The following is a 25,870-nucleotide window of genomic DNA, read 5'->3' on the forward strand; positions in this document are numbered from 1 at the left end:
CTCCTCCACAGAGATCTTCTCTAGATCAGACAGGTTCCCGGGCTGTCGCTGTGAAACACGGAGTTTCAGCTCCCTCCAAAGATTTTCTATTGGGTTTAGGTCTGGAGACTGGCTAGGCCACGCCAGAACCTTGATATGCTTCTTGGTTTCCTTGGTTTTCCTGGCTGTGTGCTTCGGGTCATTGTCATGTTGAAAGAGACCCAGCCACGACCCATCTTCAATGCTCTGACTGAGGGAAAGAAGTTGTTCCCCAAAATCTCACAATACATGGCCACGGTCATCCTCTCCTTAATACAGTGCAGTCACCCTGTCCCATGTGCAAAAAAACACCCCCACAGCACGATGCTACCACCCCCATGCTTCACAGTGGGGATGGTGTTCTCGGGATGGAACTCATCATTCTTCTTCCTCCAAACACGGTTAGTGGAATTATTACCAAAAAAGTTCAATTTTGGTCTCATCTGACCACAAAATATTCTCCCATGACTGCTCTGTATCATCCAAATGGTCATTGGCAAACTTATGACGGGCCTTGACACGTGCTCGGTTAAGCAGGGGAATATCTATATTTATAAGACTGGAGCAGCAGCCGCTCTAAGGACCTGGGAGTCGGAGGGCCACAGTTCATGTCTCGTGGCCAAATGTAAAAATCGCAACAATGAGAGAAGCTAGTCTGCTACCAGGCTACTGTTAAGGACCCCTTGAGCAAGGTGCCTTCCCCAACGTCCCAGATCAAGTGGTGAAGCACAGTTTGTGCAGCCCCTTTACTTAGAGAACCCTTTATGCATGCCAGCAAGAAGTGCATGATCTGGTCCACAGTGTGGGATGCAATGCAATATCCAGAAGAGTAAGAATTGAATTTCCCCCTGAGAGATTAGAATGAGTACAAAAAATTTAAATAAATACATATACTTCCCGCAACATGCATCTGTTCATTAAGCCTCTTAATTAGGAGAGAATACAAACTGACTTTTAAGGGTTGACAAGAAGAAATCCATTAATGATTTAAAAAATGGAAGCGCTGTCATCGGACAACAGAATGATTGCTGCCCTGTCAGAATTGTCAGGCTCAAAATAACGCAAAAGGTACCAACAGTCAAGTTTGAACAGCTTTGGGCCTCTGAGAGTGAGCTGAGGAGAATCAAGTGAGTGTAGATGTCAGGAAGGACAAAACTGCAGTAAGAAGCTGTCAGATGTGATCAACAATTCATCTTAGACCAGTGGGGAAGCAACAGGAAACACTGCAAAATACATTTTTAACAGCACCCAACCCACTGGTTGTCTCCTAAATACTACAAAAAAGGCCACGAGAAGAGTGCTTACGATAAGAAGAAGCCATCAGAAGCTCCAACTTTTAGCAGTCAGTATTGCTAATGTCTACCATGTGGACTCCTAAAGGCAACGTACTGTATTATGGAAAATTGACTTTTTATTTGCTTGTGTTCAAAGAGTTGGTCTGAAAATAGGTCTGTGAGCAAGACCTTCTTAGTTTATTTAACTTATTTGAGGTGAGTTTGGGGCGGCTCAGCTGCAAAGCCTTGGCCTCACGGTTCTGAGGTCCCGGGTTCAATCCCGGAGTCGCCTGTGTGGAGTTTGCATGTTCTCCTCGTGCCTGCGTGGGTTTTCTCCAGGCACTCCGGTTTCCCCCCCACATCCCAAAAACATGCAACATTAATTGGATACTCTAAATTGCCCCGAGGTGTGATTGTGGGTGTGGCTGTTTATCTCCATGTGCGCTGCGATTGCCTGTCAATCAGTTCAGGCTGTACCCTGCCTCCTGCCCTTTGACAGCCGGGATAGGCTCCAGGACTCCCCGCGACCCTTGTGAGGAGAAGCAGCTAAGAAAATAATGGATAGAAGGTGTGTTTGCAATTTTCACTTCCTCCTCATGGGCACACTCGGTGGGCTCCCAAAAAAAAAAAAAAAAAAACTTCAAATAACATTTTATGGTATTGTAACACTCCAGTAACTGAGTTATTTTAATCCTACTGGGGTTTGCATTCATGTGAATGAAAAATGATCGATGCCTCAAAAGTCAAGTTCCCTGTCTCTAATTGGTTGTTTTTCCACAGATACAGTGGTTTCTTCTACATCAAATTATAAGCGCAAGATGGGGTCAAAGATGGCTGGCTTTTTCCACTGATCAAATTTAACATCTAATGTCAAATCGTACTGACTGTTAACAAATATTAACAAAGTATTTTTGTTTTGAACTATTTTTTTTTTTTAAACACTGACTGAACACTAGCATGCAGAGAAACTTTCATTAGAATCACCCTCGGGTGTGACACCATTCTATCAGGTCAAAGCCAAATGGTAAGCAAAACTGCCATGAATTTAGTTCAATACACAGATTAGCATTGGCCAACAATGTTAACTTTTGATAAGCAGCGCATAATTGACTGCTCAATGAAACTGTCATCGCCGACGTTGTGGAGGGTTTTGTTGTTTGGTGATATGTCCATGCCACATACACAGACTGCAGAGTGTGAACTGTCATCTTCATGAGTGAAAATAAATTGTACTATCTTTTTCTCCCCCCCCCCCCACGTTCTGGAGTCTACTTGCAAGCCTGTTTACACCCCTAGATCCATCCCCGGTTGCCATGGTCGTAAATCCCGACTCGTCATTGGCCTTGCACCATATGAGGTGAGGTATTCACTCGCTCACTTGCATTAAAGTGGGCCGTCCTCACAAACGGGCCAATTTAAGCGAAGGAGAAATAGGGTGTGTAAAATAGAGCTGTAATTACTGATTTTTTTTTTTTTTTGGGGGGGGTATTTGGGGAAAAGTGTGTCACAGACTTTACATGGAGCTATGTGCTTATTAATAGTGATCAGTGCTGTAATGTTTAGTGTTTCCATCTCACTGAGACCACTGTGGAGCCATTGGGAGAAAATAGAACATGATGCTAAATCCGCTCATCCAGATGATCCCCCACCCCCAAAAATAATTCCATGGGCAACATGACAGGCCTCTTTGATGCTTAATTCATGATCACCTATCGAGGAACGACGATGGCATCTGAAGAAAGGGGGGGCTGAATTCACCTTTTTGTGATTGGTCTGACTAATTGGTTGGGAATCCTTCACAAACCCGCCCACGCCAGACGGCTCTCATTTTGTTAAGTTCTTATACAAATTTTGCTGTAGGAAAATGATGTTAAAATCTTTGTTTTGGAGCAAAAAGTCAAATGCAATTTGATAAAATGACAAAACAATTTGCCTGCTGTGTTTTTGTGTTTTAAGTATTTTAATATGATAATACCTCCCACCCCATAAAAAAAAATAAATGAAAAATAAAGTTGATGGAAAGCGTTGTCCTCACAGTTCTGTGGTCCCGTGTGGAGTTTGCATGTTCTCCGCGTGCCTGCGTGGGTTTTCTCCGGGCACTCCGGTTTCCTCCCACATGCCAAAAACATGCAACATGAATTGGACACTCTAAAAAGCCCTCGAGGTGTGATTGTGAGTGCGACTCTATGTTTGTCTCTATGTGCCCTGCGATTGGTTGGCAACCAGTTCAGGGTGTACCCAGCCTCCTGTCTGATGACAGCTGGGATAGGCTCCAGCACTCCCCGTGGCCCTTGTGAGGATAAGCGGCTAAGAAAATGGATGGATGGATAAACATACATTACTTGCCTTATGTGTCTCTCTGCTTTGGGAGCAGCGTGTTGATCCTCCACCCCGTCCACTGATCAATACTGCCCCATCTGACCACTTCTATTTTCGGATCTTACCCCTGCGGAGTCAGCTCCCTCACCACCTTGCCCTTGGTTTCCGCTCACCTCGACGGGCCCGCCTGGCAGTGCACTGCCAGCTGCCAAGTCTGACTCATTGTAAAAGAGCCACTCGGTGACGACAAATTAGACACAATATGCTCGGTTACTATTTACTGTATGTTAGTCATCACTTGCAGTCATTTGAGGAAAAAAAAACTTCAATCCATGCAATTGTCCCATCTCACATCGATGTAAATTTAGAAATGACCACCGTATCAGCACCATTTATCATTTATTTAAAAGAGGCCCGCTGGAGAAAAATCAGACAAAAATCAGACTGACCCAAAAATGTAATGAGAACAGTATATAAAAAGCATTAACCTGACCCATATCCACTTTAAATTTAGGGCGAGTGCATTAAAACTTACAATCTGAACTTGTCTTCTCAGAACACCTGCACTTCTAAAAGCTAAAAAAAATGTACTCTCTCACCATCACACACGCGCACACACACACACGCAAACACACACAGTGCATTTTTTGCAGCACAGCAAAGTTGCTGATCTTTGCTGAAGTTCCTGAGATCTTGACGCATCAGTCACTTTCTGAAAAAAAGTAGAGAATGAGAGAGAGAGAGAGAGAGAGACAGAGAAAGAGTGAAAGAGTGTGAGAGGACCGAATAAAAAGAACAAACGTAGCACTTGTAGACAAAAATCAACCTTAAACTAAATAAAAAACAAAACTTAATAACAAAAACACGCAAATTGTAAAGGAGAAAGCCAACTTTTACGAGCAAATGTTCATCCACTCGGATTCAACTGTCCCTCTCCATTGTGGCGAAAGAAGAACATTTTCTAAGGCAATTTTTTGGGAAAATGATTGTGGCACAAGCAGACAGACATGCCAGCTTTGTGGAGGTGTGAGACATATTTCATCCATAAATATGTGAACGGCACTCATCAAACCCTCTGAATCATTGCATAAATCAATTCATTGAATGCGATATTATGATCAAAAAGGTGATATAAAACAGTGGTAAACATGACTCTGTCCCAGCTTTTTTGGAACGTGTTGCAGCCATAAAATTCATAAAGTTCATGATTATTTGCAAAAAAACATCATTTATCATTTTGAACATTGAATAGCTTGACTTTGCAGCGTATCCAATTAAATATCGCACAAACAAGATTTGCAAATCATTGCATTCTGTTTTTATGCTTAACAACATCCCACGGCAGCACGGTGAATCAGCTGGTAAATCGTTGGCCTCACAGTTCTGAGGTCCCTGGTTCGATCCCGGCCCCGCCTGTGTGGAGTTTGCATGTTCTCCCCGTGCCCGCGTGGGTTTTCTCCGGGCACTCCGGTTTCCTCCCACATCCCCAAAACATGCTAAATTAATTGGACACGCTAAATTGCCCCTGATTGCGAGTGCGGCTGTTTGTCTCAATGTACCCTGCGATTGGCTGGCAACCAGTTCAGGGTGTACCCTGCCTCCTACCCGTTGACAGCTGGGATAGGCTCCAGCACTCCTGGTGACCCTTGTGAAGATAAACAGCTAAGAAGAAGAAGACAACATCCCAACTTCATTGGAATTGGGTTTGTATAGCATTTTAGTTGTACTATAGCATTTTCAGTGACAACAAGAGAGGAGTGTTTATCTTTAGGTTTATTGTGGGGGGGAAAAATAAAACATTACTGTGGGTTGTAGCCACCGCTAGAAACAACAGAAGAAGCTCGCTCTGTCAGTATCTCTCTCTTTCTCTCTCTCTGTGTGCCCCATTCCCACACACCAAGCATTATGACGCGTTCAAAACCACTCAGAAATAGCAGCACTAAGGAGGCCAGCAGCTCAGCGAGCAACACGACGTGCTCAAAGGACTGCTCAAAGCAACGCACAACAACAAACACACAAGACCAGTTTGTTTCAGTCCTGTTAAAAATAGTGGTCTAAAAGGTAGGAGCTTTCCCTCCAAAATCTCACAAAGTTTCGTGTGTTCAACTGCCAAGATGCTGCACAGCTCCCTTCTGACTCAAAAATAATCATTAATTTCTTCAGAAAAGCAACCGAGCATCTTTCCCTTCTCTTACTCAACATTTTTTTAACTTGGGAGATGTGCTCTTTGATGTAGCCCCACGAGAAATATACAGTATCCGTTGAAGACCGCGACAACGTGCCATCACCCAAAATGTAAGCTCATCAAAACGTTTTGGAATGCACAGAACACGCACACTTGCAGAGTAGAGTTAAGAGTAACAAATTCTATTTCGGCTACGCACCCTCAGTGAAGAGCGAAAATCTACCGTATCATTTACAGTATAAATTTATCACAGACATCACATCTCGTATTGGAATGAATCTAAAGCTTTTTTTTTTTTTTTGACAACTCCTCGATTCCAATATAGGTTCATGAAATGTGATCAGTGACAACGGTCCACTCACACATGGATCGCTCTTCTGCACAGAAATGTCTCCATGCAACACTCATTGGACCCTGTTTAAAGGGAATAAGATGAGTCACTTTGATTGGCGGTGACTGAAGTGAGCTGCATTCACTCCTAGAATGGCACAGGGTGAACCTTTTTGTCAACACAATGTCAGCAGACGTCTGGCAATTACAAATACATAGTATAAATGCCCTCTCCGCAGTGTTACAACACACAGAACACCCCATTTATGCTGTTCATGAAAATAGTTCTATCTTAAGGCATTTATGGACATCAACTCGGATTTTTGAAAAATGCTTGACATTAGAAACTCTTTTGTGACATATTTGAAGACATCAAGGTCATTTCCAAACTAAAGAGTAAAAGGGCCCTATTTGAAATCTGAAAATGTAAGACTAGGGACAATAGTTTTGAAAAAAATACATAGTTTTCATATCCAGAATAAGCGTATGAAACATGGGGGTATAAAAATGCAAATTAATTAGCCTCAAATTAAACCCTTTGCACATGTGTGTGATTGAGCAACTGTTCATAATGCAGTCAAGGGGCAGCTCGGAAAAACGTGTAGTGACATGTTGAAAGAAATTGTTTTATCGTTGTAATTTGGAGGACAGATTAAGATTCGCAACCGCCCTCTTAAACATGCCCCTGGATTTGATGGTCTCCTAAGCGGTCTGCATATGCAGTATATTATTGCTTGTGTGCGTGTGCTCGAACAGGAGAAAAGAGAGGCCATGAGCAGCCTCCTTTAATAGATCTCAACAATGCAGCTGCTTTATCAAGTCCAGATAATTCAGGAAACTGAGCAGGACGAGGACAGTTTCGACGCACGACACAGGCAATACACGAGGAGGTGGAGAACCGAAGGTCTCGGTGTGGGGATGAAAGGGCAGAAAGTGAAAGTTTTAAGAGCACCAGTGGACACACAAGCTAGACGTCGGGGATGAAGTCCTCACTATGTGTCGGCATGTCAGGGAGCTCTTAGTGGATGCACATTCTTTATACGCACACCTTTTAGTGTATGTTGTAGGTGGGGATTGTGTAGGACCAAAAATAGAAATGTCTCCCCTCCTCCACTTGGATGATAATATAGTAAAATGCACTCATTGGCCACTGGTCAACCTAATCATACAAGAGATTTGCCTTCACTCTATACAGACAATTATAAAGGAATGATCATACACAACTACTAATACTGTGTATGTATGGCATTTTTTGGAATTTTAAAATCTTAACATTGTTACAAACTAATTTTGAACACAAGCCAAACAACTGTGGCTTTTGAGCTCTCCACACACACACACACACACACACACACACACACCCACACACGCACACGCACACATACACAAATGATTACATACAAATTGTAACTACGGTGACGAAAATAAGTATTTGAACACCGTGCTATATTGGAAGTTCTCTCACTTAGAAATTATGGAGGGCTCTGAAATTTTCGTTGTAGGTGCATGTCCACTGTGAGAGAGATAATTTAAACGGAAAAATCCAGCATTTTTTTAAAATGATTTATTCGTGTGATACAGCTGCAAATAAGTATTTTAATACCTAAGAAAACCAATGGTAATGGTCATATTTGGTACAGTAGCCTTTGTTTGCAATTACAGAGGTCAAACGTTTCCTGTAGTTGTTTACCAGGTTTGCACACACTGCAGGAGGGATTTTGGCCCACTCCTCCACACAGATCTTCTCTAGATTAGACAGGTTTGTGGGTTGTTGATGAGAAACAAAGATTTTCTATTGGGTTTAGGTTCTGGAGACTGGCTAGGCAATGCCAGAACCTTGATATGATTCTTACGGAGCCACTCCTTGGTTTTCCTGGCTGTGTGCTTCGGGTCATTGTCATGTTGAAGACCCAGTCACGTCCCATCTTCAATGCACAGACTGAGGGAAAGACGTTGTCCCCAAAATCTCACAATACATGGCCGCGGTCATCCTCTACTTAATACAGTGCAGTCGTCCTGTCCCATGTGCAGAAAAACACCCCCCAAAGCGTGATGCTACCACCCCCATGCTTCACAGTAGGGATGGAGTTCTAATGGTGGAACTCATCATTCGTCTTCCTCTAAACGTGGTTAGTGGAATTATGACCAAAAAGTTCCATTTTGGCCCTGTCTGACCACAAAACTTTCTCCCATGACTCCTCTGTGTCATCCAAATGGTCATTGGCAAACTTAAGACGGGCCTTGACATGTGCTGGTTTAAGCACGGGAACCTTCCGTGCCATGCATGATTTCAAACCATGATGTCTTAGTGTATTACCAACAGACACCTTGTAATCGGTGGTCCCAGCTCTTTTCAGGTCATTGACCAAGTCCTGTTGTGTAGTCCTGGACTGATTCCTCACCTTTCTAAGGATCACTGAGACCCCACGAGGTGATATCTTGCATGGGGCTCCACTCCGATTGAGACCGCCATGTTTAGCTTCTTCCATTTTCTAATGATTGCTCCAACAGTGGAGCTTTTTTTCACCAAGCTGCTCAGAAATTTCCATGTAGCCCTTTCCAGCCATGTGGTGTATAATTTTTGTCTCTGGTGTCTTTGGGCAGCTCTTTGGTCTTGGCCATGTTACAAGTTTGAGTCTTACTGATTGTATGGGCTGGGCAGGTCTCTTTATGCAGATAACGACCTCACACAGGTGCATCTGATTCAGGATAATACATGGAGTGGGGGTGAACTTTTAAAGGCGGACTAACAGGTTTTTGAGCGTCAGAATACTAGTTGATAGGTGTTCAAATACTTATTTGCAGCTGTATCTCACAAATAAATCGTTAAAAAATCACAAATTGTGATTTCTGGATTTTTCTTTCTAGATGATGATCTCGCACAGTGGACATGCACCTAGGATGAAAATTTCAGACCCCTCCATGATTTCTAAATGGGAGAAATTGCAATATAGCAGGGTGTTCAACTACTTATTTTCTTCACTGTATTGTATTGTCTATTTTGCTACCAATCTTATGTGGTATTTCAAAAAACGGAGACTGATTAAGCAAGAAAACATTCCCATGAATCCATTGCATACGTACCAACCTTGGGCATTCAATATTCGCACCAGTCGTGACAAAAGATGAGCACTATTTTATGAAACTAATCCATTTAAGATCAACCACAGTGATCCGATGGACGATGACTTCACATATTAGACTTGGGGGGTGTTAGTCTAACAGGCAATTCTGCCTAATTTTTAAAGACATACAGGGCACGATGATACATGGACTAACAGATAGAGATACAGCACTAATTATAAAACGTGGATATTTGTTCCCACACTTCAATTACTAATGGTGGGTGGAATAATGAATGGAAACTAAAATTAGTTTGTTTTTACTCCTGTCAACTTTCCTTACCTGACAGACACGAGATTCAGTATGACCATCCACCCATCCATTTTTGTTGGGCGAGAGGGGGCTTCAATCAACTCACCATGAATGTTTTAGGATGTGGGAAAAAAACAGAGTACCCTCAGAAAACCTGTGCAGTTATGGGGTGAGCAAGCAAACTCCACACAGGTGGGACCAGGATTTGAACCCTTGTCTGCAAAAGAGTGAGGCAGATGTGCTAACCAGTTGACCATCAAGCTGCCTGCAGTGTATCAAAAAATACAAAATAATAATGATCTTGGCCCATCTCTTTTTTCAGGAATGAAGGAAAAGTTTGTTTACTTGTAACAATATAACATATTAATCCAACATATTCATGATGACCAATGCGAATCAGAAAATAATGTGAGAACAAACGACTTTACTGCATAAATCTATCAAGTTAATCATGTATTACACACAACTTTTACCATGATTTATTAATTTGGCCAACCAGAAGGCGAAACTAAATGAAACTCAATAATCTGTTTATTTGGCTCCACTTCACACTTTATCAAACTTGCACATCTAATTTGTATCCACGGTACTTCAGTTTACTCCTGAAACAGCTAACTATAAACTATCTTTAAAGTCGAACATTGTATACATTGTGGACAACTTTATATGTGGATAGGAATATTAATTTAGAGGTCAATTCATAATTTGTGATTTTATTTTTTTTTTGCATGGAAATAATTAATTTGTAGTGTAACGGAGTGCCCCAAGCAGAGATGCTGCGTATTTGTTTGCCATTACTGACATTACTTTCATTACATCACTGCCCACGCACTAACAAAAGCAGGCAGATTTCAAGAGTGGCAGGTAACATTGGCAATCCCGCTGGCCTCGAGGACAGGTTGAGATTTTGCTGAACTGTGGCGTAATGTGTTGTGCAGATGAAGAAAAGGCACTGCAATTTTGACAAAAAAAATACCTTATTTTAAAAAGCAATGACTGACAGATGTTCGCAGATGATATTGTGATCCGCAGTGAAAGCAGGGAGCAGGCAGAGGAACAATTAGAAAGATGGCAGTACGCACTGGAAAGGAGAGGGATGAAGATTAGCCAAAGTAAAACAGAATACGTGTGTGTGAATGAGAGTGACGGAGGAGGAAGAGTGAAGCTTCAAGGAGAAGAGATAGCGAGGGAGGATGACTTCAAATACTTGGGGTCAACAATACAGAGCGATAGGGAGTGTGGTATGGAAGTGAAGAAACGGGTACAAGCGGGATGGAACAGTTGGCGGAAGGTGTCTGGTGTTCTATGTGACAGAAGAGTCTCTGCTAGTATGAAGGGCAAAGTATATAAAACAGTTGTGAGCCCGGCCATGATGTACACATTAGCGACGGTGGCACTGAGGAAACAACATGAAGCAGAACTGGAGGTCGCAGAAATGAAGATGCTGAGATTGTCGCTTGGAGTGAGCAGGATGGATATTAGGTATTAGAAATGAGCTCATTAGAGGGACAGCCAAAGTTGGATGTTTTGGAGACAAGGTTAGAGAGAGCAGACTTCGATGGTTTGGACATGTTCAGAGGCGAGAGAGTGAGTATATTGGTAGAAGGGTGCTGAGGATGGAGCTGCCAGGCAAAAGAGTGAGAGGAAGACCAAAGAAAAGTTGATGGATGTTGTGAGGAAGGACATGAAGACTGTAGGGGTTAGAGAGGAAGATGCACTAGATAGGCTTAGATGGAAAAATATGAGGTGCTGCGGCGACCCCTAATTGGGACAAGCCGAAAGGAGAAGAAGAAGAATGGCTGACAACAGAACAACAACAAGGCAGGCCATTAATCATAACAGAAAATTCACTCAGAGTGCTTATGAATACACCAACAATGTGTGACAAAATAAAATAAAAGCAGCTCATCAACACACAAAGTCTACAACTATTACTATGGAAGAATTAAGATTTAAATCTGCAATTAATACAGTTGAATCCAGAAGTGCACTACACTGTGCAAAAAGAACACATTTCCTCATCATGTAATGTTCTTCATGATGAGCTCCAGTTCCCGCTGCAATAAAACAGCCACACAACATGATGCTGCCACCTCCATGCTTCACAGCTGGGATGGTGTTCTCGGGTCTACAAGCTTCCCTCTTATTCCACCAGATGTAACGATTAACATTATAGAAAAAAAAAAAAGGAGCACTTTAGTTTCATCCAACCACGGGACATGTCTCCAGAATTTAAGATATTTGTCTTTGTGTCTATTTGCAAAGTGTAATCTGGCTTTTTTTTAATGGTTCTTTTGGAGTAATGGCTGCATTCTCAGCGAGTGGTCTATCAGACCGTCAGGAGTTGTTTCACTGTGGATAATGACAATTTCATACCAGCTTTGACCAGCATCTTCACAGGGTCAACACACAATGTTTAATACTATTAATTCAGAATAATTTAAATCTGCAATAAATAAAGTAACTCCTTCTTAGTAATTATCTACACAATGCCAGTGAGCGTTGTGGCTGCTCTGCTCTCCCTGGAGGACACTGCCATCTCTCGCTAACATAGCGGAGCTGCTAAAATTGCTCAGAACTCTTCCCACCCTGGTCACCAGCTGCTGCCCTTTGGCAGGTGTTTCAGATTCCACAATATCCGGACAAACAGACTAAAAGAGTTTTTTTCCCTAGAGCCATCAACACCTTGAACTCAACACCACTGAAAATAAACACCACTCTAATAAAAAATATATGCAACTGCAATTTTAGTTTTTGCTAACTCTTGGAAACCACTGCCATCATTGACAAAAAAAGTTAACGTCAAGCCCTGACTGCTAGTTTTTCATCTTCACTGTACAGAATTTTCTGAGCTGCTAGTCAGAGGTCAGTCTTGGTACTGCATCAGACATTGGTGATGGGAGAAAAGACTCACACGCCTCACTGCTTGTACAGTAACTCCAGGTTATGCGTTACAATTATGCAAACAGGTTGGCTCCAGGTTAACAATGTAAGAAAAACTGAGAAATTAACTGGTGGTGTTCTCCCTGAACCTGTCTGAGAACATTTTTGTTTTAATGAGAAGTTCAAGGTCTAAACTTTCATGAGACAGCTCAGGAGGCATTCAAAGAAAAGAGAGACATAAGGGTCCATGTAAAGGCTTTCAGGAGATCGATGCACAATTATCTCCGCAAACCTGTCAGATGTGGGAGTATGCACTGGACTTGCTTCCATGCACCTGTCACACGGTATGTCCAACATACAAGTGAACATGTTAGCATGGAGAGCGCTAAGGGGCTGTCAGGGAGGTCAGCGAGTAAGCGGGTGTTTGGATGTGTGCGAGAGACAGGGAGAGATAGAACAAGAGATACAGGTGATAGGAAAAATTGGTTCTCCTTTCTTACATTACATCTATCTTTAAGATATAGAAATTTAACATAACATGTTTCTATGTGCCCTGTGATTGGCTGACAGCAGGTCCAGGGTGTAGCCTGCATCCTGCCCTTGTGAGGATAAGCAGCTCAGAGAATGGATGGATATTCTCAATGTAAAGCAGCGTTAATATCTTTCAGAAGTTAGAGGTCAACCTGTCATCGCATGTGATATCTCCCCTTGCCTGCCTGGGTTTCCTCCGGGCACTCCGGTTACCTCCCACATCCCAAAAACGTGCAACATTAATTGGACACTAAATTGTCCCGTCGGTGTGATTGTGAATGCGACTGTTGTCTTTCTCTATGTAGCCTGCGACTGGCTGGCAACCAGTTCAGGGTGTGCCCCGCCTCCTGGCAGTTGACAGATGGGATAGTCTCCAGCAACCCCCGCGACCCTCTTGAGGATAAGCGGCTAAGATCACGGATGGATGAATGGATAAATAAAATGTGAAGCATTTAACAATTAGCACATCAGAATTGAATGCTGCGTCCAATTCAATGTGTTGCACTACCTGGTGTGTGGAGACAGCACTGTATAATAAAGTTATTCTTCTTCTGTACTATTACTCAATACATTGCTGTTACATTAGTACTTTTTTATATTAGATAGAAAATGCATGCCTGCGAGTATTCTTATCTTATCCACTATATGTGTTCAAATATCTTTTGCTTGAATGTTAGTAAAATTGCTACCATCGATGCTCACATCAGCACCCCAAAGGTATTTTCCATTCATAGTTTGCACTCAAGTCAAAGCAAAAATTTGCCAAATGATAGCTCATAGCTTGGAAAACCATGAAGGTCACTTCCATTTTTTTTTTTTACTTTTTTTGTAATGTACTTCTCTGTTCAGAACTAAATAAAAAAATGATAGGCACATGAAGTTAATTTGTGTAGTATTCACATTGGCCTATTTTTGACACAAGAAAATGTAGCTTTAGTAAAAAAGTTATGAATAAGATCGCAGTCTGTTTGGATGTGACAATGTGTGAAAATAAAGTCTTGATGTGCTTGTTTGGCGCACATGATAGCGTTCACATTTGACCAAACGAGCAGAGCAATCACTCTAGCAAGTGTAAACCCACCCACAAGACAAGAGGATGTAAAAACGTGAGGGTCACCTAAGGTAACTCTGGTAATTAAGCTGCTGTCTTTAGGAAATTATGCTAAACACTTTGTGACATTAACATGCCCGGAAAGATGACAAATGCATCACCCGCATGCACAATTAGCAGGAACAGCAGCTACTCTGTGTACTGTGTGCAAAATTGTAACGCTAAGGACAAACAGAGTAGATTTCCATGCCCCAGCTCTCCATCTTCTTAATAAACAATGACAGTGAGACGTAACGTAATTAAAACTTTTTTCCCCCCTCATTAATATTGGTGATCAGAGTGACAAGCCAGTCGATTGGATTTGTTTTTCCATCTCAAGTGAAGTTGTCTGAACAGAGGTAAAATACAAAACCAACGCAACTGCACTAACTATAGCAGACAGTATTTATAATTATATCATGCATGTTGAAAAATTCACATGTGATGATACAGCTAAGATCAAATACTTACTCAAACCTGCACAAAAAATTGTCACATAAAAAAAAAAGTCAGCACATTTTCTAAGAATAAACAAGGCTGTGAAATGCTACGCCATGCTAGTCAGGCTTCAGGCATTATGATTGTACATAACACACACACACACACACACACACACACCACACACACACACACACACACACACACACACAAAGAGAGCCATAAACATGAGCAATATTTTCCCATTCCCTCTACAGGCGAGAGAGCTGTAGCTCTACAGAGGCGCTGAGCGTGTCACAGGTAATAATCAACCTTACACCGTCACACGGCCACAGAGATGAATCATGGTGGATGGGGTCAGGATCCTGAGTGTGCAGCAAGTAAGAGGGCCCGTGTGTGCCATGGAAAAAGCTGGCCATTGTAGAGCTCAAATGTGTGTCCCTTACTGCGTGTCTGCTCACAAACGCCTATGAATTTAGTTAAAAAAAGTCAAGAATCGCAACTATAAAACAGACTCCTCAAAGTTATTCCTAAATTGGGCAAAATGTTTTTACAAAGCTTCAGCAATCTTTAATAACCTCTACTCTTATTGTTTGACAGGTTTACCACGATAGAAACCAATCAACGTGAGCTGGGAAAACCATGTAATTTGTATATGTTTGCAAACATACAACAAAAAGAATTACAGTACAACCTCGGTTCTTGACCACAATCCGTTCCAGAAGGCGGTTCGAGAAGTGATTTGTTTGAAAACTGAATCGATATTTCCCATTACAATTAATGTAAAAAGAAATAATGCGTTCCAAGCCTAAAAGATTCGGCTTTTTAAAGCATTTTTTGTAACTTTTCCTAATAATAAACTGCATAGTAGAAATACATGTATAGTTTTAATACTTATATGTCCAATAATAACACAGTTTAAGAAATATATTTCTTTTTTGCTTAAAATGTATGCTTTAGTAGTAGGCTAGGAGTGCATTGCCGTACCTGTAGCAACTCGGCCCCCAGCCTTAAAAACTTTTTTTTTATTAACAAAAGTGCAGAATAACTTCAAACAAGCAATAATGGGGGATAGGGAACATTTTTTTTATTTTTACAAAAAGTAACATACAAAAACATTAACTCGTAACTAGAGTTCGCGAAATCTTTGAAAAAATCTCCAGCTAACTGTTGTTCGTTTATGAAAATTAAACAACTTTTCAACTTCCTCCAAGCTCTGTGGCCTCTACTTGCTCAACACGGTTGCTCCTTTAGCAACATCACTTCTTGTAAGTCGTTGTGTTTCAGAAAGGTGCTTATCATCGATTTTGCCATCCCATACTCCTTCGATAGCTCAGAAACACGCACACCAGATTCGTATTTGGCTATGAATTCTTTGTTAAAGTCCGCAGTTTTACGCACAACTTTCCTTTTTTCAGCTCCAGCAGCCTTCCACTTCCACTTCCACTTCCACTTCCACTTCCACTTCCACTTGCCTTCTTTGGAGCCAAGATTGGGTGTTAATACTACTCAATAGGAAGAAAAAACTGTCACTACCGGGACACGTCTGCGTACAGAGGCTGCGTTATACAGAACAACAAAGCACGTCGTGGGTGGGTCAGCTGGTTGCGCCACGCGTGTTGTTATTTCTGGGTTTTTTCACGGGGCGTTCATATTCATAATAACAAAGCGTGTCGTGGATCAACTGGACGGGACACGCGCATTATGTTATTTCCGAGTTTTTTGGGGCGTTTGGGCACCGGATTTTCGTTCCAAAACAGAAGCAAAAAAATCTTCTCGTTAGGGGACATTCAAGAACCGAGTATTCATTGTACATCTGTAATAAAACCGCAACATAGCTTAGGCACCACTGTATTATATCAAATCATTTATAAATAGATACTTGGTACAAATTACTAGCGCTATAATCGAGTCTGGTGAGACGAGCTGACACGAGTCTCCTGGAAGAAAAAAAAATCCTGGATCTGAATTTTCACATTCAAATCATAACAATGAACGAACCACATACTACTTATCTTTACTTTCTCCGTTTACCACAATTTTTTTAGCTACTGTAGTCCTGCAGATGATTACATGGATCAAGAATGCATGGAGTGGTCTACACCGAAATGATCATCACCACGGAGCAAAGTGTCCCATGGAGCTGCATGGATTTTCATGGCAGACTGAAAAATCAATTAGATCAGGTTCCGCAAAATTCATTCAAGACATCGTAGCATATGATTGATGAGAGCTAGCCAGCTAGGAGCTAACCGATGGCTAACAAGCTGGAGAGGAGAACCGGATGCTCCGGCACAGTGGATTTATGTATTTTACGGCGCAGAGATTGGCGCAAAACAGACCACAGTCTTGATAATGATGGATGTTAGTTATAGTAAGCCATTTTAAATTAAAAAGAGTGTGTCTTGGCGACTGCTTCTCCCTCCAGAAAAAATCTGTGACCCAAAAAAAAAACAAAAAAAAAAACTATGACCAGGACATAACCAGCGAGCAATAAATTGTGTTCTAATAATCAAACATAATTTTATATTGGTTGGACAATGTCAGCTTTATTTTGTAATATTACAAGGAGTAATGGTCCGATTCCAATTCTTTAGTTATACATGACTGCCAATATAAATAGCAAAATGGGGATTTAGACTGTGAGCCCATGACCTTCAACTTATACCGTGAGCTATGTGGCAAAGCAAAGTTCAAAACCTTGGTATAAGTAGGACTAAGGAGGTTTCGGAGCAGGTCTTTATGTCAAGTTATGACAGAAAATAACATCGGCAGGCACCTTAAAGTGTCAGGGAAACTGAAACTCAGCTGCATATGATAGCTCCTTTCCAAAGAGAAATTACTGGTCCAAAGTTTCCCACAAGTCCCATAACATCCAACAGAAATGCCAAGTAACTGCTCGAGAAAGCATAGATTTATGTCTATGTCTATGCTAGAAAAAGGGCAGTTCAGTATAGTTTTTGAATGCATTCTTTTGGTCTATCGCTGTCCGCTAAACTGGCTTGCTCAGTCGATTCCACGGTGGTCACCGACTGACTACTGATGAACTCCAAAAAGGTGAAGTCAGTGAGCAGTGAAAAGCCTGCCTGTTTGGCCGTCTTGCCTTCATTTCTGCACCAGAGCAGCCGACCATTTTAGAGTGATGCCTCCAATACGACTCACTTCATTGTGAATGGGTCAGTGAGCTACAAGATGATTGATGGCTGACAGAGAAAGTCATGGAAAGGAAGCAGAGAGACAGATGGAAAAAAAAAAAAAACTCTATGAAACTGAATGGCAGATTTTTCAGGTTGCTGAGACTTGACATTGAGCAGTTATTAATCGGTTCCATTTTTGTAATGTTTTTGTCATGTTTGAAAATATTATACTTTATAAAAACAAAAAAATATGAAAAACTCTTCAAACTATACACATAGTTAACACAAATGCTTACAGTGGATAAGTTTGTCTGATCCCGAAGCCTACGAGTCTGAGCTGCTCCTTTGTACAGGGACCAAATTGCCCAAATACTGTACACAAAGTGTAATTCTTTTTTTATGCTTAGTTTGACAGTAAACGTCAACTGAAAGTGCCAATAAACAGCTTGAGGATTCTTTTTTTTTTGGTTCCTGTATCTGCCAAACTGTCTCTTGTTGTGAAGTGAGTTGAGTCACTTCCCACCGTACAGCGCTCCTACCTCAAGTTTGCGCTCTCAAGTCAAGGCAACAACATTGTCCGATCGCCGATTCGTATTTCAACAAGTCATGCATTTCATTTCAAGTCATATCTCCAGGCAACACTGCGTCTGTATATCCCCTACAAAAGTTACATCTAATTTGAATATCTAAAAAGTGCATTTATATTGAATTTTGGAAGCAAATTTAGTGGCGCACTTTATGGATTGCCAAAATCAAGTTTGAATCCTCAGTACTTTCTCACCCTACTTCCCCCACCCAAAAAAAATACTACATCACACTATCTAGACAGTGTAATGACTGTTAAACAGAATCATAATGAAACCCCCCCCAAAAAACGAGTCTCCTACCCAACTGTGTTGCAAATAGGGCTATAAATACTGGGGCTGTTTGCTTGGATAGAGTGAAAACATATTTGTGCCACATTAGAGTCTGAAGTCTCTCATCAACATCTCTGATTAACTGCTCATCTTCTCAACAAATCACATGCTTTCCTTGCCGGGAGTGAACCACCAAAGTCCTCTGATGCAAATAAGGTGGAGCGGGTTTGATGCATTGGGTCTGACGTCGCATCTTCAGGAAAATCACAAGCAATGCAAGCTACCACCACTCACGTTGATCTACTCCACACCAACACGGCGATTATAGCTTATGAATGGCCCGAGAGCCGAGGCAGTACAGTAGGCTGCGGTGGAAAGCCTGGAGGGTGTGGACTCTTTAGAGTGATTCAAGATGATGTGTATACTGCATATGAGGGAAGGTGAACATTTGCGTAAGTGGGAGCTGTTGCATTTCCCAATGATGCCAGCGACCGTGATGCAGATAGAAAGAAAAAGTAAGAAAGGAAAATAAGAACCACTCATACTTGCCAGCACAAGAACACAGTGATGCAGACGGGGTCTCAGGGGAGTCGCGTGGAATGCAAGCAAATAAGAATGCGTGCGAGAGGAATAGCAACACTACTGATGGGATGTCAGCTCACAGATGAGAGGTTGATTCTGTAGATTAGAACCGGATTATCTCAGACCTTGAAAATGTAAGATGCATCCAGTATTTCCTTGGAGGATAAGATGAGTATACGGTGAAGTGTGGGGGTGTTAGCCATTATATGGATGTGAAAACGACTAACAAGATACAGGTGCTAAAGAGTCACCACAAATCGGGTTTTAGAAAAGATGAATAGCTGTTAAAATAACGCTTTATCCATTGATTTTTCCAGGTCAGGGTCACCAGTCTAAGTAGGAATGACCAAACTCCCCATGTTTGTAGTCAATCTCATGATTAGTTTGGTTTATTGTTTATATTTATGAACAATATTGCGTTTCATGAGCAAAGCTTGGCCACTGCCAAGAGGGGCACTTAAGTTGGAGTTTTTGTCACTGGCATTTGTCAGTTCGTTGCCTTGCATCAGTGAGTTGCATTCACTGCCTGTGGGACTCTCCGCCTCTACGCATAAGATAGAGTAACCCTAGTCACAGCATTTCTGTGGCCTTTTGTTTGATCCTGTCCTGTTGAGTTTTTTAGTTGGGCCCATAGTCATCCGACCTTGCTGCATGTCTTTTGGATCCCCTGGATAGCCTAGAGTTTCTGTGCCTCTGCCTTGTCGGACTGCTACACCATATGACCCAGATTCCGGAATAAACCACATTGAACATTATGCCTTTGCCTCGAAGTCCTGCATTTGGCTCCGCTCCCGCACTGGAGGTTCGTGACAATTGCGATACTTAAACTCTTCCACATGAAGCTTCTCTCCTAAGTCAGAGGATATGATCAAGTTTTTCCCCCGGAGAACCCGGGTATCCAGTTTGGAGGAGCTGATTCTGACCTGTGAACCATCCTAAACACCACCTGCAAATCGAGATCCTCAAACCACACAGATAGGGAACAGAAATGGTTACTGTGGATAGGTCTGGCTGAGCCCAAAGCCTACAAGTACAGTGGGATCTCAATCATATACCCATCATGCACACTGCCACAGAATACTGGGAGGGACTGACTATCTTTTGCCCGAGAGGCAGGGTACACCCCAACTGATCACCAGCCAATCACAGTATAAACAATCAATGAATGGCGCTCACATTCACACCTATGGGAAATTTAGAGTCTTCAATTCACCTCCCATGCATGTTTTTAGGATGTGGGAGGAAAACGGAGCACCAGGACAAAACCCACACAGACCCAGCGAGAACATTCAAACTCCGCAAAGCGGAGGCCAGATTTGAACCCAGATTCTCTGAACTGTGAGGTAGATGTTCTAACCAGTTGTCCACTGTTTCCCCTAAAGAGAAACATGAGCAAACAACATTTTTCTACTTTACGTGTATTTTTGTCTGACAAGTGGTTTAATGAATCTGCGTACGGTTTTTGATAACCTGTCCTTGGGTAATATCTTTATAGCCACCGATGATGGATGTCCTTGAACAAGGCACCTAAAGCGGCCTGCTATTCCAGTGGATCACCAAAAGAGCTCTCACGCTCCCTCATTAAAATGGGTTGGATGGAGATGTCTGTTTCTGTTAGGTCTTCATGTGTCACATGGACTTGAAAATGAGTTCATATACACTATAACGACCTGGTAGAGCAGGCTTATTGATCGTATTGCTGCACTTTTAAGGAATATGTAGTAGAAGCCCAGAGATATCTACGAATAAATCCCCTGATGGTCAACCAAACACCATAGTTCATGTGTATATAAATATGTAAGTATAGAGCTTACTGTAATAGTAATTGTTTTATAGAGCAATGACTAAGAAAGGCTTGCACTCATTCATCCCAACCGGCCAGACCAAAGATGCCCATCCATAAACGTGCTATATTGAAGATCACGTTTATGTGTGGCAAACAGTATTTTGAGCTGGGAAAAGAAGAGGCAAGTTGTGCAAAAGAAAAGTTAAACGCCCACTCATCGGACTTCACAGCAAGCAAACCTTTTCACTTTCTGGAGGTCAACACCAACGCGACACTGACTGCCAGAGGCCCGGCTCATACTGCAGGTATCACCGCACAAATGAAACAATGGATCACAATGCAAGTTGGTAAACTAATAAACCCTGAAAGAAAAGCATTGATTATAGAGAATAAGTCTAGCCTGTGGGTGTCTCATGAAAGGAAAAAAGTAAAATATCATTTTACAAGGCTGGTTTTTGATTGCAAAACTGAAGAGCAAACATAAAATGTGGAGGTGGTTTGAAATAAAATTGAAATAGCACCTCGAGAGAGCTCCAGAGATGGATGCTCTGGTCAATCGACTTGGATATGACAATGTTCGTGTCACATGCAGGGCGCCACGTCGACTGACGTCATAAAGCCAGAGCTGGAGATTGCTGTGACTGCAGCAAAAAGCATCACTATTTGTCTCATCTGTCAGTGTCTTTTTGGTGCGGCAAAGGAGATCTGCACCGCGACGTCTCAGAGAAACTACTTGCATGGGTAAATGCTGAATCTACAGTTTATCAATGTGACCAAGGCCAGCAAAAGACTTAAAAGAAGCGAGCTCTCAGTTGATATATGTTTACTTTGGATTGTATCATAATCCTCATATTTTACATGTTCACAGTAAAGACTTTGAGACATTCAGCAACTTGAGATAGGATTCATTTAGGCAAAAACAACACGTGTTTTAATTCCTTTCTTGGGCAGTAATTTATTCATGATATGCTGTGTAACCCACTTATGCAACTTGGTGAATTAGCATCGAAATATTTGATATGAAAAGAATAGGAAGGTCAATTGGAAAACGAGCCATTGCTGCTTGGGTATAGTAATATATATTGGAGGAGAAACCATCAGAGAACCAGAATAGTTTTACTCATAATTCTCTTTGTGTTTTATTTGTGTGAGGCCTTTATGCTGTACAAGCATTGTACATTTCTATGGTCCAAATACAAAAGGCGGTTTGAGCATGGTGCACTGGCTCAGGTATTGCTGCACAAGGTAGACATGTACTATAATATAATCAACATGTTTTCATCCCAACAGTTATTAATGATAACTGCCACCTTGCATAATAGATCTAAACAGAATGACTCTACAAAGTGAGGGAAGTTGCAGCACTGCATTATTTATGATGAAGGGATGGTGCACGTAAACAAGCTCAAACGCAGCAGAGTTCAGCACAGTACGAGTGGGAAAAACGGTAGACATGGAAAGGAGGGGCAACCGTGCAAAATCAAGGGAAAATGAGAGTTCGACAAGCTTTGTGAAACGAGCCCGTTTACCTCAACCGGTAGAGCATCGTGGCAGTGGGGCGGAGTCAACATTGGGCAGCTATGGCTAAGTAGTTACGATCGCCAGCTGCCACTGGAGGGGATCCCATGCAGTTTTATGGTTTGTGGACGACGGGAGTCTTGAGTGTGGACAGCGCTTGAAAGGATGCAAAAATAGACCCATCTTCTTTTTCTTTCAGCTTGTCCCGTTAGGTGTCGCCAGAGGGTGTCATATTTTTCCATTTAAGCCTATCTTGTGCATCTTTTCCTCTCTAACACCCACCGTTTTCATGTCCTCCCTCACAACATCCATCAACCTTTTCTTTGGTCTTCCTCTCGTTCTTTTCCCTGGCAGCTCCATTCTCAATACCCTTCTACCAATATACTCACTCTCTCGCCTCTGGACATGTCCCAACCATCTAAGTCTGCTCTCTCTCTAACCTTGTCTTCAAAACATCCAACTTTTGCTGTCCCTCTAATGAGCTCATTTTTTATCCTATCCAACCTGTTCACTCCGAGCGAGAACCTAATCATCTCCATTTCTGCTACCTCAAGTTCTGCTTCCTGTTGTTTCTTCGTCTCTAATCCGTACATTATGGCCGGCCTCACCAGTGTTTTATAAACTTTGCCCTTCATCCTAATGGAGACTCTTCTGTCACATAGAACACCAGACACCAAATGTTCCACCCCGCTTGGACCAGTTTCTTCACTTCCTTACCACACTCACCACTGCTCTGTATTGTTGACCCCAAGTATTTGAAGCCGTGGAGCTTCACTCTTCCTCCTCATTCATGCACATATATTCTGTTTTACTTTGGCTAATCTTCATTCCTCTCCTTTTCAGTGCGTGCCTCCATCCTTCTAATTGTTCCTCAGTCTGCTCCCTGCTTTCACCGCATATCACAATACCATCTGCGAACATTATAGTCCAAGGGGATTCCAGTCTAACGTCTGTCAGCCTATCCGTTACTACCGCAAACAGGAAGGGGCTCAGCGCGGATCCCTGATGCACTCCCACCTCCACCTTAAATTCATATGACACACCTACGTTCTGCTGCCCTCATACATGTCCTGTACTATTCCAATATATTTCTCCACCACACCGGACTTGCACATGCACTACCGCAGTTCCTCTCTTGGTACTCTGTCATAGGCTTTCTCTAGGTCTACAAAGACATAATGCAGCTCCATCTGACCCCTGTACCTTCCACGAGCATCCTCAAGGCAAATAATGCATCTGTGGTACTCTTTCTAGGCATGAAACCATACTGTTGCTCGCAGATACTTACTTCCGTCCTGAGTCTACGCTCCACTACTCTTTCCCATAACTTCATTGTGTGGCTTATCATCTTTATTCCTCTGTAGTTTCCACAGTTCACATTGCCTTTGTTCTTAAAAATGGGATTACTATCACACTTTTCCTCCATTCTTCTGGCATCTATCCAAGTGCAATTATATGGACTGCCTGGTGTCCTTGAGCAAGACACCAACACTCTGAACGGCTCCCCTGGTGTTGCGTCAGTCACCTCCTGCTTCACTTGCACCACCAACACTGTATATTTGTTAGGTTCACTACTGTGCTGTAGAATTTCATGAATATGCATGTGTTCTTATGAATGCAATAAAAAACACAGATGCAGTTATTTGGAACTTTATCTGGAGACCAAGGCTATAAAAACTTACTTGGTGGAAGACACACACTCATCTTACTATACATTAGGTAGGTAGATGCCTTCTAAAAAGTTTCTCATTGTTTAATGTTACACAACAGAGGCAGCAATCTTATTTGGGTCTAAAGCCTGCAGTAAGTGTCAAAGCCTTTTTAGGACATTAATCCCCCTCCCAATGAAGGCCCTCTCGTTCCTGCTGACTGAAGCAGCTTACAGACGGAAGTGGTCTGTTGGCGGAGATGGAAAAGCTACTCAGACTTCACATACTGTATTAACCACTCAATGGAAGCAAAAGGCCTTTAACTGAGAGCTGAAGCCCTCACCGATTTGCTAAATAAAATGATAATAACAGGTTTGTAACACCACAGGTGCCTAGTTCAAGGCTGACATACCCTTATTATTACCGTAGATTTATTTCAATTGACTTGTCTTTTGTGACTTCAGGGAACAGAAGGACTATTGATTTTTGTAGTTTACAGTAAACATCTGAGAGGTAGCGCAAACTGTTGCTAAACACTTCCAAGCTAACACTTGTCACTTGAGCAAATATTTGGCGGTCACTTTCCCTGCGAGAAGCAACTCATGTGCACTGAAGTAAAAAGGATGAGCTTTACTTCACATCTTCACATCTGACAGGCACGTTTTGTCCAAAACAGAAAACAAGAATAATCCGACACAAAAAGTAACAATGGCAGCACATGACTGCTTAGAGCGTCTTTTCTGAGGACTGGGACTCAAATCCTGGGCCTGCCTGTGTGGAGTTTGCATGTTCTTCCCTGTGCAGGTTTTCTTCGGGCACTTCGGTTTCCTGCCACATTCCAAAAACATGCATTAATTTTCAAAATTGCCGTGAGGTATGATTGTGAGTGAGACTGTTGTTTATAAACGTACATGTTTGTACGCACCCTGCGATTGGCTGGTAACCAGTTCGGGGTGCACCCCGCCTCCTGCCCGAAGTTACCCTGACCCTTGTGAGAATAAGCGGCTCAGAAAAGGGGTGGATGAATGCAAAAAATAAAGTTGAATTAGACCAGTGCTTCTGAAATAGTGGGGCGCAACCCCCTGGGGGTTCATGTTGCGATGCTGGGGTGGGGGGGTGGGGGTCTCTGAAGAACATGATGAATAAGTAATAAATGTAGTTGTTATTGTAAGTTAATTTTTCTCTCTTTCTTTTGCACTTTCCTCAATGTTAACAATTAGATCATCCTTTATATACGATATTATAAAGACGTGTATTAGCAGGGGCTGCGGGTGGGGGGGTTCGCACATTTTTTTGTTCTTCTTGGGTGGGGGGGGTCGTAACAAAAACAATTGAGAAGCACCGAATTGGACCGACACTGCATGAAACATTGCTTCACAAATACAGGAAACAAAAATAGTAATGCATGTGTACTCAGGACAGATACAAACGCGCACACAACTGACCCCCTGACACAAATATCCAATATTTCTCTCTCGGATATGATTGATCAAGTAAATTTCCCCCCTTGAGCTTGATAATTACATCAAAACATTTTGTTAATCAGTACTTACAAAATTACAAAGAAAAGTTGTGTTTTTTAAACCCCCAACTCGTGTTAACTTTGTCCCAAGTGCTCTTTGGAAAGCCTCTGCTACACTTTCCAATTTCTTGACACTTAACGTGATGAAAGGAAACAAAATTGCACAAAGTGAAAAGGGTGGATCATCATATCGCTGCATGATTGCACTGTGGGAAAGAGCTTGGGCTGAATTTTGAAAATGACACACTCAATAACAAGCGCTTAAAACTACATTATCAGTGTATAACCACCTCAGGTTGTTTTTATTATTATCACTATCATTATTTTTCCCCTGGTGTTGTTTTCAGGGCACGACTGAGAGAAAATTTAGTGCCTG

At 42.0% G+C, this 25,870-nt stretch overlaps 1 protein-coding gene across 3 annotated transcripts in view; it reads right to left on the bottom strand.

Annotated features, from left to right (window-relative positions):
- Positions 1 to 3,645: 3,645 nt before the first annotated feature.
- The window catches only part of LOC133506702 (endonuclease V-like), a 57,562-nt gene continuing 35,337 nt past the window's right edge, over positions 3,646 to 25,870 (bottom strand). The window contains exon 9 of one of the 3 annotated variants that reach the window (XM_061831094.1): positions 3,646 to 4,323. The gene's annotated coding sequence lies outside the window, so the exon portion shown is untranslated. Of the gene's footprint in view, positions 4,324 to 17,621; positions 17,647 to 24,725; positions 24,801 to 25,870 lie in introns of those variants that run through there. The other 2 variants (XM_061831095.1, XM_061831096.1) reach the window with 2 other exon arrangements.

This window comes from Syngnathoides biaculeatus, chromosome 9 (genome assembly GCF_019802595.1).
Source record: "Syngnathoides biaculeatus isolate LvHL_M chromosome 9, ASM1980259v1, whole genome shotgun sequence".
Lineage (NCBI taxonomy): Eukaryota > Metazoa > Chordata > Actinopteri > Syngnathiformes > Syngnathidae > Syngnathoides > Syngnathoides biaculeatus.